Genomic DNA, 12,860 nt, shown 5'->3' on the forward strand with positions numbered 1-12,860 from the left:
TCGTGGTGCTTTTACACCAGTGCAGGGGTTTGTGGGGGTGGTTCTTCAAATATTTTTGGCTGGAGGAGATTTTTCCCGTGGGGGGATGGAGAGAGATGAGGGAAGGAGCTGAAGTCCAACCACTCCTTTTATTCAACCATATTATTCCAACCTGGCCTTGGACACTTCCAGGGATGGGGCAGCCACAGCTTCTCTGGGCAACCTGTGCCAGGGCCTCCCCACCCTCCCAGCCAAGAATTTGTTCCCTGTATCTTCATGTATAGGTGTGTATATATATATATCTGTATGTGTATGTGTCTCTATATATATATAAGCACTCCCAGGTGTGGAGCATTTTAATGCTCATTAAGCACCAAAACTTCTCCATGCCCTCCTAGGCTGTTGCACCTCCCAACCTCTAAATCCCTTGCAGAGCCTGACCTTTGCCCTGGGTGCTCCACAGAGCATTTCCCCCGGGATAACCCCAGCAGAAAGCCTGGATTGCCCAGAAAAGCCCAGCTCCCCCCGCTCCCAGCCCACCCACCGTCCTGCCTCTTGTTCCTGTCACACTTTGGCACGTTAAGCCACCAGAACAACTCCATTGCACGGGCCACTTCACCTCTCCCCCCGTACCTGCAAGGAAACCCATCTCCTGCTCTTCCCTTTGATGGCTTCTCCGGAGCTGCTGCCGAGGAGAAATGCTCGGCTCAGCAAACAGATGGCGGCTCAGGCATGTAGCATAAAATATATTTATCAAGGCAAACAGCTGTAGCCCATTTCATTCTGAAGATTTCTATTAAAAGTTCTCTGGAGCTACAAGCTGCTCCGGCTCTGCAGCCAGAAGAAAGCCGAGGGGACAAATGGCTTTTTGCAGAGAATTTCTTTCCCCTTCCTCGGCTCTTTTCTTTGCTGCCTGAAGAAAAGCCTGACCCAGCCCTGGCTTTGATGAGCCTGGGAGCCAAACTGGGATTATGGCAAATTAAAGGGTGTTCTTTGGGATCTCTTGTGCCCAGCCGTGTGCTTGGGGTGGTGCAAATGACCCCGGAATGTGCCAGGAGCTCCAAGATTTGGGATGACATCACGACACCTGAGCTGCGGGTTGGGTGACCTTCACTCCCAGGGACATCTCTGCTCAGGGCTGGATCACCCCAGACCCCAGTCTGGGCCCTTTGGCAAGGTCTAGTTTGCTGCTTGCTTTGGTTTTACCCTGAAAAGACTTTAAACCCACATTTCCAGTGCGTGAGAAGGGCCAAGTTTGGAGGAAATGCTCAGAAGTAAATGAGTTTCCTTGGCAGACGTTCCTTTGGCGGCAGCGGAAAATTCCCATAAATTTCATTGAAACACTGGCAAATACCACGAAATCCCCCACACAAATGGGGATTTCCATAGTTTGTATTAAATATACCCTTTAAATGCTCAGCTGATGTAGTGACTCATGTGTAACCCACTCCAGTGGGTCCCCAGCTGGGCAAAGATGTCCCCAAAGAGGGACATCCCCCCTTCTGAGGGACCTGCCACCAAAGCCATGACTTTGGGGGTGCCCAGGTAGAAGATGTGACTTGGAGAGGAGATGGGATGAACCTCGAATGATCTACAAAGGTAAAACCCCAGAGCTGCTGCTTCTTATTCCACATGGATGTGACACCTCTTTACATCCCCCACCGCTGTCCTAAATCCCCCCTTTTCTCTGCCTTTCCCTGCCAAGGATCAGCTTTTCCAAAACCATCCTACCAAGTCAAAAAACCAATAAACAACTTTTTCTCCTCTTTCTTTTTTTTTCTTTTCTTTTTTTTTTTTTTAAATCCTTTTTTTCTTGCTTATCTTTCCTTTTCTTTGTCTAAAATATTCCTGGCAGCCCCTCCTCTCTAACTGCCTGCTGCTTCCCCAGCCAACTGCGACGCGTTCCATCCCCAATTCAGCTTTCTATTTTCAGTCGAGCGAGCAGTGGGATGAGAATCTTGCCCTAAAAATGTGCTCAGAGGAGTCAGGATGCCATATGTGTGTGGAGATACTCATTGCCACCCCCCTGGGTAGGGAATCCACGCTGGCAGGGGCTGGGGGTGTTATCCAGGGATTTGTCCGGCTCCTGGAAAAGCCAAGGTGGAAGAGGGGCAGCGGTTGGGTGGCTGGCAAACAACACCCAAGAGATGTGGGAGTTGTGTATTCCAGCTCAACTTCCTCAGTTTCTCCCCAGTGCTTTGCACTGCCCTGCTCCTGGCTGGGTAATTCCACGCAGGGAGGTGGAGCAGGGAAAACAGGCACGTGTGGTGGAAGGAATATGGACAGAACACCATGAGCTGGCTTTAGCAACCCAGAGATGGAAAATGTGCTGCAACCCCGACAGCAGGCACTGCACCTCATCCCCTGGTCACTTGGGGTGCCCCTCAGATCTGGTCCGGGAGGGATGGCAGCAAGGAGAACCTCCCAGAGGCGTTTTCCACCTCCAGAGGAGCCTAAATGATCCCTGGATTATCTCATTGCTGCTCCTTGAAGGACTCCCCACACCTGGGGGCACCTGGGCTGTGCTGGTGGCTCAGGATGTCCTGGGGGCTGGGTTGGAGGATGCTCCTGGCACCGGGACGGGGCCTCACACCTTCTGCCTCTGTCCTGAGCTCAGCTGTGAGGGGCAGGCAAAGGGAATGGGAATGATGCAGTTTTTTGGTGTGGATTTATCTCTTGGGGTTCGTTACCACAGCTCAAAATTCTTGCATCCCAAGAATCACAATTGTTTGGGTTGGAAGGGATTTAAAGCCTTTCATGTATCACCCCCTGCCGTGGGCAGGGACACCTCCCACTAGCCCAGGTTGCCCCAAGCCCTGCCCAATCTGGCCTTGGACACTTCAGGGATGGGGCAGCCACAGCTTCTCTGGGCAATCTGTGCCAGGGCCTCCCACCCTCCCAGGCAAGGATTTAATCCCAATATCCCATCCAACCCTGCCCTCTCTCTTCCACGTCTTTGCACTGGGCTCTGCGACTGCTTTGCAAACTGCTTGGAAGCAACTGTGTAAATAATTATGCCCAAAGATTTTGGGGATGGGTGGTGGATTCCGAGGGTGCTGAGGAGGGTGGGATGTGCTGAATGTTTGGCTCGTTTTGCTTCAGGCATCCCGGAGATTTTACAGCTTTCAAAGCCCCCGGGAGGAGGTTCCACGGTGCCACAGCTCCCGGCTGTGGGGACCGGGACACACGCACAGCAGGAGAACAGGGATCTGCATCTCACCTCCAAAGGACAGACATGAAGGGAGAGAGAGAGAAGAGAGAGATCAAAAAAGTGAAGCAGCAGCAGGAGACAAGAAGAAGAAGAAGAAAAGCAGCGGGAGAACAAGACCGGTCCTAAAATATCCCTCCTGTTTCCTGCGCGGCAGAGCAAAAGCTCGCACCGGGCAGGGTTTTTGGCAGGGGAGGATGCTGGAAGCTCTGCTCAAAGCGCTGCCTCGGGGTCCCCGGGGAGCCGTCCCTGAGCTGAGCCGGGAAGCGGCTCCCGCTGCGCTGGCAGAGCGGTCCCTGCGGGGCTGCCTTTGATCGGGAACGCTCCAAATTCTGCCCGAGATGGAGCCCGGGGAGGCAAAGCCCCACCTTGTCTCGGTTTTATCGGATTTTTTTTCCTCCCTGGCTGGCTGGGGTTAAACAGCAAATCGATTTCTGGGGTGGGGGAGCTGATTTTCTGGGTTAGCACCTGCCCGGTTTGTTACTCCCTGTGGATTGTGAGTACGGGGGGAGGGGAGGGACAAATCCCAAATTTGCTAAATGACACTCAAACACCGGCCGCTTGGATAAATGATAGTAACTTCTTTGGTGTGACAAGTGCTGAAGGCCCTAATCTGGAGGGACGAGGATGATTTGGGAGCATCTCTTGTGCTCCCCAGCATTAAATCGGCTGGATGTGGGATGGAGCTGGGAGGCTGGACAGGGCTCGCTGCTCGTTCCTGCTGCTGTGCTGCCATTTGGGGACTCAAGGGGATAGGGAAGGGACAATTCGGCTCTGCACGGTGATTTCCCACCTCTTTCTCCACCCGTCTTGGGCTTTTCCTGCTTTACATCCCCTCCATCCACTTCAGCAGAGGCAACCTGCAGCTGCCGACCTGTCCCGTGCTCCTCCCCCACCCTGAGGGTTAAAATGGAACCTGGACAATAATTAGGACACTTAGTAGGTAACTTAAACTGAAAGTCATTAAGGACAAACAGCAACTCACCTGCCGCCCCCACCCCGTGGCATTGCACCCCCAAACTGCCCGGAAAGGGGGCTCTGAGCATCCCAAGGTTGCCATCGAGCTGCACCAGAAACAAAGGGATATTGTTATAACAGAGGCCAGGAGCTGGGAATAAGGTTGGAGACAACACATCCAAGTTTAGAGGGGAAGATATTGTTAAAACAAAAGCCATCATTATGTCGTGCTGCTGGACCCACAATGGCCTTGGTGGGGTCTTTAACTTGGCCTCAACAATTAAATTTTCTTTTATTACTGAAAGAAAAAAACTCATTTGGCACCTGGCAGTTCCTTCGTGCCTCCAGCCATCTCGGAAGGCAGATGGGTCAGTCCTTTCCTGGGGCAGAGGGGAGCAATCATTTTCTATGGACTGTCAGCTTTTATAGGTCCTGGCGGTGCTCAGGAGATCCAAGGGGAACATCAGCCTGGAACGGCAGCCAGAGGCCACCCCCGAGGGGCTGCTTTGGGGAGCCCAGAGCTCTGGCTTTGATTAAAGCTCAGCCTCCCGAAAGGCACCTGGTTTTTATGCACAGACATCAAGAGGTGGAGCATTTCCCATTTTGCTTGATAATTTATTCCCAGGATTAATCATCCTCCCCGCTAAAACTTCAGCCTAATTTTGATCTGAATGCGTCTGGCACTAACGTCCTGCAGCGGCTCTTCCCTTTCTTTCCCTGCCCAGCATTTCCCCCCTCTGAAGCTCCTTGTATGTCATTACAGCTCCCTTTTTTCTGGCCCCTCGAGTGATTTTCCTCCAGCATCTGCAATTTTTGCCAGGCTCTTCCCTGCCCTCCTCCATTCCCATCGTGGGACCTGTCAGAGCTGCATCACACCTTAGGATAGATCTCAAAGCACCTAAATAATATACCCAAACCCCAGGGCCTTTCTGCAGGATTAATTTTCCACTCCAAGATGGAAAATAAAAAAAAAAAAGAAAAAAAAAGCGCTTTCTAGTTCCCCGCGTTAAATAAACACGAGTCGCTGCTCCTTCCTCCAGCGGCTGCTCGGGGCTGATTTCCCTGGAACATTTTGGGATGCTGACAGCCCTGTCTGTGCTCCCCACGACACGGGGGAGGGAGATCAGCGCAGTGTCCGCGCCTCGGAGAAGCGCCGCTTCCCTTTTATCTCTGGGAAGCAGGCGGCTGGACGGGAGCCCTGCAGGGATTTATCGACGTGCTCCGGATCCTCCTTTTCCTCTTGCAGCAGCTCCTTTGCACCCGCCGAGCCCCTGCCCCAGCGAGGGGGGTGTCCGGAGGGGTGGAAAGGGCGTTTTTGGTTTGCCGAGGGCAATCCCGGGGCGATTCTGAGGGGAAACATCTCGGAGGCAGCACCGGCCGCGGCCCCTCCTTTGCCCTCCCCCGGTGGCTATTCTGGAGATCCCGGGTGAAGCTTTGACTGTTCAGAGACACAGAAACTCTGCGGCCTTTTCAGCTCCCAGGGAGGTGATTTCGGGGTTCTTCGTGGACACAAAGCATCTCCAAGCAAAGCAAAATCACCGGGAATGGTGCGGGAGGAAAGGGATGCTTGGAGAGGGATGGGGTGTGAAAACGATCTCTGGGAGATGTAACCCAAGGCAGGTGAAGGTGATAAGGAGCTGGTTCAGACTCCTAAACCCTCTCGGGGGTGTTTTGGCTCTTCCTTTGCCTCCCTTGGCTTCCAGGGATGTAGGATATAGGTACAGTAAGGAATGGATTATGTTCCAATCCCACCCAGAAACCTCTGTACCCCATGGATGGGATGGACCTACAGGGCATCTGCATCACCCAATTTCTTACCCTGTTCCCTGAGATGCCTTTTGGATGGCACCCATGGCTTTCTCTCGGTTTTTGGTGTCCCCAGCACCTGCAGGCACTGGGGGTGTTCCCCATCTTTGCTGTCACATCGGGATGGAACAGGGAAGGAGGGACCATCCTTCCCTTTTAATAGGAGCTTCGTGGGCTCCTGCCCTTATTGCAGGGGGGTGCAGACAGCTCAGCAGCTGCTCTGGGAATGCTTGGGAATGTGTCCAGGGGACCCGCGTTATCCCCATTAAAAAGACAGGAAGGCTGAGAAAGGCAGAGATTAAAGCAGTGCAAAGCTTGTAACCGGGGATGCTTGAGTGCTTCCCGAGCCCTGTTTTCCAGGGAGAACAGGCTGCTCCGAGCGCTCACTAAATCAGGGCCCTGTAAATGCTCTCAGAGAAGCACTTAAAAGTCACTCGGTGCTTTTAGAGCTCGTGTCCAGCACCGGCGTCTGTAACGACCCTGCCGTGCCCAAATCCCGCCTGGTGTGGGAGTCTGGTGCTTCCCCGGGACATCCCGGAGCTCTTTGCAAAGGAGAACCGAGGCAGGGCATGGATTAACCCCGAATTCCCATCAGTTGGCCTCTTTTCCCTCTGGGTTGGGCTGTGGTTGGAGACGCAGCCCCAGGGGAGGGCCGATTCCAGATCCTTCCAGGTGTTGAGCTTGGCAAGGCTGGAATGTGCCAGTCCCGTGGCTGACGCTGAGAAGGGACACGGATTTTCTGGCTGGATGAATGTTTTGTGCCCGGACACGTATTTTCTGACTGGATGAGTGTTTTCTGGCTCCTTTGGGTGTCTTCTAGGAAAAAAAAAAAAAAGACTTTCCCCTTCCATTCCCCCTGGGCATCCCCCGGCGCAGGGAGGCTCCCCAGGCGAGCAATCCTGCCCGTGAATATCAAAACCCACTTCCCATTTTCCCTTTAATTCCCTGCCTCTCCCTTCGCCATCTCCACGCTCGGGAGACGCTCCCACCTCCCTGGCAGGGAGCGAAGAGGCTGCAGGTTTGCGGGGTGCGACACGGGTACAGTATTTCACAGCTGGTTGCTTTGTAATGGGATTCTTTTATTGGAAGTTGTTTCCCGGGATCCGGCTCTGATTAAGAGGTGCCAATCCCGCCCTGCGCGTTGATGGACCCGCTCCGCTCCCGGCGCCGCTGAGATCCGAGGGAGGCTTCGGCCATGATTCGGCGCCCACTTGGACACCTCTGTGAGACCCCGAGGCTGAGCCAGCGCGTCAATCCTGAAAAATTCCCGGCTGGAGAGAGCAGGATGCGGCCGCGGGCGCTGAGGCGCGGGATGAGGGGCTGGCAGGGTGAATTAGTGCTGCGAGAGCAGATGCAACACTTAAACAAACCATCCGCTCGCAAGAAGAAAACAATGACTTAGTACTTTCTAATTACCATCCTAAAGTCAAGCAATTACTCCTTATTCACACGTGATTGCTAAGAATAGCTTAAAATGAATAAACAGTTGAAAAAAAAATCCTCTTACTAAATTTTCATTAGCCAACACAGTGAGTAAGATATTTACACTCTGGCACAGCCCCCATAAATAAAGACAAGACATTACTCAGTAAATGAGTGAATTACTATTGTGCTTAATTGCTAGAAATTATTAGCAGGTTACTGCAACGACTGTAAATTACCGGCAGGATCCACCCTTTTTGTTATTTTTTCGAAAAACAAGAGAAATCTTATTGATAGGGTTTATGCAGTTATAAATAATTTGGGGGGCAAGGGGGCTGTTCCTCAGTGGAATTAATACATGAGGAGAGGAAGAGGGAGAGGAGAGGAAGGGAGAAGAAGAGGGAAATGGCTAAATCCCACAGGGCAGTTCCTGCTTTATTCTGGAGACAGGTCTGGGGTATGTCTTGGACAGGGGTGGGGGTTTTTGGGTGGGAATTGGCAGGAATGGAAGTGGAAAAACGAGTGAAGGCCCAAGAACATGATTCCAGCCTTGTGCATCCCCCTCTTGCCCACTTGCACCCATGTGCCCACGGGTGTCACCTGCAGGAGTCTGATCCCATGAGCCTTCCCACTCCTCCCTAATTCCCACCCTCAGCATTTTCTCACTGCTTTCAATGCCTTGGCCTCTGGCACCCAAACTGGATTTTCCCTCTGTCACCTGCCCTCCAAAATCTTTCTGCAAGGTGGGTTTCCACAGCAGGGAAGGAAGGACTGGGATACAGGGAAAAATGGCAAGAGCCACATGAAGGAGATTTTTGGTGTAGCAGAGACCTAAAATAGGCAGGGTTTTGAACTCTGGCAGTGTTGGAGCTTGGAGATTTCTCAAGGGAGCTGGTCTGAGTCCAACTCCTGCACCTCTGGGGTTTGTGGAGGTGGAGCCAGGCCGGGGATGGGGTTGGAGGAGCTCTGGAGCTGCCTGCACACAACTGGGGGCTGTGCCCCTCAAACCTGCCTGCTCTTCCTGAGAGATCAGTCGGGCTAATAAAAGGTTTTATGTGTCCCTATAAAGTGTCTCCCGTGCCAGGCTCAGCCCGGCACAGCTGTGCTTTCCCGGAGCACACACTCGGCTCTCTCACTTTGGGCAAGAGCTCTGCAGAATTGGGTGCCATAAATCCCTCTCGTTTCCCCTGGTGTGAAACAGGGGATAATGAGCAGGACGTGTGAAGTCTTGATCAGCTGCTGCTGGTGCAGCACACCAGTGTTTTCAGATGAAAAGCAATGAGGAGGAAAAAAAAGTGGTTATTAGAGCAGAAGCGCATTAGAAAAAAAAGGCTGACTTTCCATTACGCCCCTGGAGCTCGACAGCTCTGGGAGCTGTGGCATTTCCAGCTTGTTATTCCATGTTCTGATTTCGGATACCCCACCCAGGAGCAGCTCAGATCCCGGGGTGTTCATCTGGGGGACGGTGGGGATGGGGGTCACTCACCTGATGGCATTAATTTGGGCACTGAGGGCATCTCCCCCCATGCGGGTCTGAGCAGTGTCTGTGAGGAGGTATCAGGAGCCAGTGGCCTTGGACAACTCTCCCCATCACTCAGGGAAAGACTTTTGCCTCAGATTGGAGCCACCCTGCAGGTGTTAATGGGTTTGTATTAATAAATATGTCAACGGGATTGTATCAATAAATATATTAATGGGTTTAGATTAATAAATATAATATATATATTAGATGCTGCAAAGCCTGAGGGGAGAACACAGACCCATTTTTCAGCCTCTCGGGCTCATGAGATCCAGAATCAGGCAGATCATCTGCAAACATCTGCAGATATGTTGAGTCCTGGTGCCACAGCTCGACACAGACCCTCCTGCCGCCTCCGAGGAGGGGCACAAGGGTGGCAATGTCTTCAGAAATCGGGTCGAAGCAGCCAAAGCTGGCCGTGTGCTGTAGAAAATAATGAGGGAGCTTTAAAAGCAACAAGAGCAGCAGAAACAGCCGCTGGTTTGGCTCCTGCCCTCCGGGATCGGCGGCTCTGCCGTGGCCCGGTGTCAGCTCCGAGCTCCGTCCTTGGCGCTGGGATGGAGGAAATTATGGCCCTGAAGGAAAAGGAGCTACGCCCCCGCCTCCTTGTGCTTCTCCTTCTTCCCTCCTGCCCTCGTCCTTCACCTTTCTGCAAAAACACAGGCCAGCCTCCTGCTCCCTCCATCCCGGGAATGTGCAGGATCCATTGGTGAGTGGGAATGGCACAGACAAAAACACAGGCCGGCCTCCCGCTCCCTCCATCCCGGGAATGTGCAGGATCCTCTGGGGAACGGGAATGGCACGGACAAAAACACAGGCCGGCCTCCTGCTCCCTCCATCCCGGGAATGTGCAGGATCCTCTGGGGAACGGGAATGGCACGGCAGGTCCCCCCTGCAGGCTCTGCCCCCTCGGAGCTCAGTGCCGGGGGCAGGAGCGACCCCGACCATCCAAAATGTGCTGAGAGGATGCTGAGCTGGGGAACAACCAGGAGACACGAACAAGAAGGAAAATGAAGTAGCTGCAGGTGAGGAGAGGGGGAAATGCTGCCCGGGCTGTGGGTCCGGTGGATCCTGCCCTCATTTCATCCGCGTTGCCCACTTGGCCTGCCCAGGGGTCACGGACCCGTCCCCGGGACGCGGCGGAGCTGAGGAGGACGGGCAGGTGGGTCGGGTGGAGGAGCAGGCTCTCTCCCCCCCGGTTCCTAACCATGAGTCAGCAGGATCCCTGTTTTCCAAGCTGGCTGCTGTCAAAAAGGCATTTGCATTTCAGAGAGCTCCTGCCTCGCTCTCCCACTGACAGTGTTTAGCTTTTGTTTAAAGCCGGGCTCCTCCACAGCGCCGCGGAAGGGGAGACAAGAGGCAGGAGCCTCTGGGTTTGATCAGCTCTGTCTTTGTCTCTGTCAGCCCTGTCCCTCGCCGAGAGGAGCCTCGTGCAAAATCCAAAGCTCATCAGGAAAATCGAGATGAAGGTGAAGGGGGCTGAGGTTGGACGTGCACAGTGTGAGCACAGCAAGGGCTCCGAGGGATATTTGGGAGGATTCATCCGTCGGGGGAAGGCACCTGCAGCAACTTGGGGTGGGGTTTGTCACCCCAAATGGCCGGGGGGCCACAGCCAGCCCTGGGGCACCAGCACAGGAAGGACCTGGAGCTGCTGGAGCAAGTCCAGAGGAGCCCATGGAGATGCTCCAAGGGCTGGATCCCTCTGCTCTGGAGCCAGGCTGGGAGAGCTGGGGGGGGTTCACCTGGAGAAGAGAAGGCTCCAGGGAGAGCTGGGAGCCCCTTCCAGGGCCTAAAGGAGCTCCAGGAGAGCTGGAGAGGGACTGGGGACAAGGGATGGAGGGACAGGACACAGGGAATGGCTTCCCACTGCCAGAGGGCAGGGAGAGATGGGATATTGGGAAGGGATTCCTGGCTGGGAGGGTGGGGAGGGGTTGGGATGGAGTTCCCAGAGAAGCTGTGGCTGCCCCTGGATCCCTGGAAGTGTCCAAGGCCAGGTTGGATGGGACTTGGAGCAACCTGGGACAGTGGGAGGTGTCCCTGCCTATGGCAGGGGGGGAATGAGATGAACTTTGATGTCCTTCCAACCCAACCCGTTGTGGGATCCTGTGATTTGCAATATAAATGCAGGTTTGCAAATGGGCGTTTTACCCCAAACTCTTGGGGAGCAAAACTTCCCCTACAGCCCCTTGCACACGCAGTGGTTCCCATTTCCCCCCTTCTTCCACTCCCACTCACTAATTCCATCCCCTGGAAGCAAAACCCCAGCAAATGTGGGGAATCTGTTCAGCCACCCAACACCTGGATGAGGAGAAAACCAACAAGCCCCAAAGAAAAGAAAGAAGAACACACTTTTTTTTTGTATTTACTTATTCATTCCCTTATTGGTTCTGATTTTTCTCCCTTTTGGATGAAAAAAAAAAAAGGGCATGTGTGGAGTTATTTCAATGTTTTGAACCGGTTCTGTTTACTGGGGAGCTGATAGGATTGATTTACAGCAACGTGGGGAATGCAGAGAGGGCGAGAGAGAGATACCAGAGCAGAGCAGCAGTGTTTGATTTCAGGACTGGCTTTGCCATGAATGCTAATGCCAGGAGCAACTTCAGGCCCTGGGCGACTGAAAATGAAGGTTTGGGAATTGTTTTGCTGAAACTGGGATAAGGAATGGGGGAAAAAAACCCACCTCGCTGTCCAAGAGACCTTTTGTGGCAACGTCTGGGGGAAAAATAATCAAGTTTTAGTGGTTTACACGTTTCCTTCAAGGTGGTTGGGGGATCTTTTCTCTCATGTTTTCGTTTTTTACGCTTTTTATTCAAGAAGAAATGGGGTGGGGAAAGAAAACATCACAGAGCTGAGTTTTTATTTGCAAAAAACCCCGACCAAAGGAAAACTCAAACATTCAATTCGTGAGTTGTTCATTTAATACGGTGAAAAGTTGAAAACTGCTGGGTTTTGGGGCTACTTTGCTTTCCAGATCACACAGAGGGCGTTTTGTGGGAGCAACATATGCTTGAAAAGCTTCTTTTGGGGTCTCTGCATCTCAAACCCCCCCCCCGAGCTCTCAGGTTGCACCTCCCGGTACATCACCCAGAATTCCCAACATCAGCACCTCTCCAACAGCAAAACTCATCCCAGTCCTGTGTGGTGTCCTCAGACTGCTCTGATTTGGAAACTCCTCCAGCCTTTCCTTGTCTTCAGGAAAATATGACTTGCTGGTTTGGGACCCTTGGGAGAGGAAAGAAAAAGGCCAACACCTCTGTCATGACCGAGGTCACTCCTCTCACAGTGACATTATTTCCTACAAAGGCTTATTTGGATCCCCAAGACCTCAGAACTCCCCAAATTTTTACCCAGTTTCTCCATCAATCATTGCTCAGCTGAAATGTTCCATGTGGAAACCTCAGACTTCATTCCTCATGCCTTTATACACCTATTTTTCATTTTTTTAATGTGGAAAAAGCGATGTTTTCTTATTGGAGATGGTGGATTAAAGGGGGTGTGACAGGGACATCCCTCATGCCACGGTGTCCCCTCTGCTGGGGTCACACAGTCACAGAATATGCTGAGTTGGAAGGGACCCCCGAGGTTCATTGAGTCCAATCCTGGCCTTGCACAGGACACCCCAACAATCCCCCCTGATCCAGCAGCACAAGAACAGCAGGATGTGATTCTCCAAGCAGGAATCACAGGATGTTTTGGGAGCCACACACCCAGCTGGGCACACTGGAGCAAAGGACCCGTTTGCAAACACTCAGGAGGCTGGAGATGTTTGGCTGCAAATGTAGAACCCCCTGAGCTGCTCAGGCAGGTGGTTCCTGAGGAATGGGAGTCATCCAGGCAAAATCTGCCAGTTGGAAATGAATCCAGTGGTGTTGGAGCAGTTTCTAAGGAAAAAGGAGTTGCTGGCAGCACTGGGAATTTCCTGCTGGCCAAGGTGATGGTGCAGATGTGAGTGGGGATGTTACACAGCCC

Source organism: Lepidothrix coronata, unplaced genomic scaffold (genome assembly GCF_001604755.1).
Source record: "Lepidothrix coronata isolate B3197 unplaced genomic scaffold, Lepidothrix_coronata-1.0 Scaffold27, whole genome shotgun sequence".
Classification (NCBI taxonomy): Eukaryota; Metazoa; Chordata; class Aves; order Passeriformes; family Pipridae; genus Lepidothrix; species Lepidothrix coronata.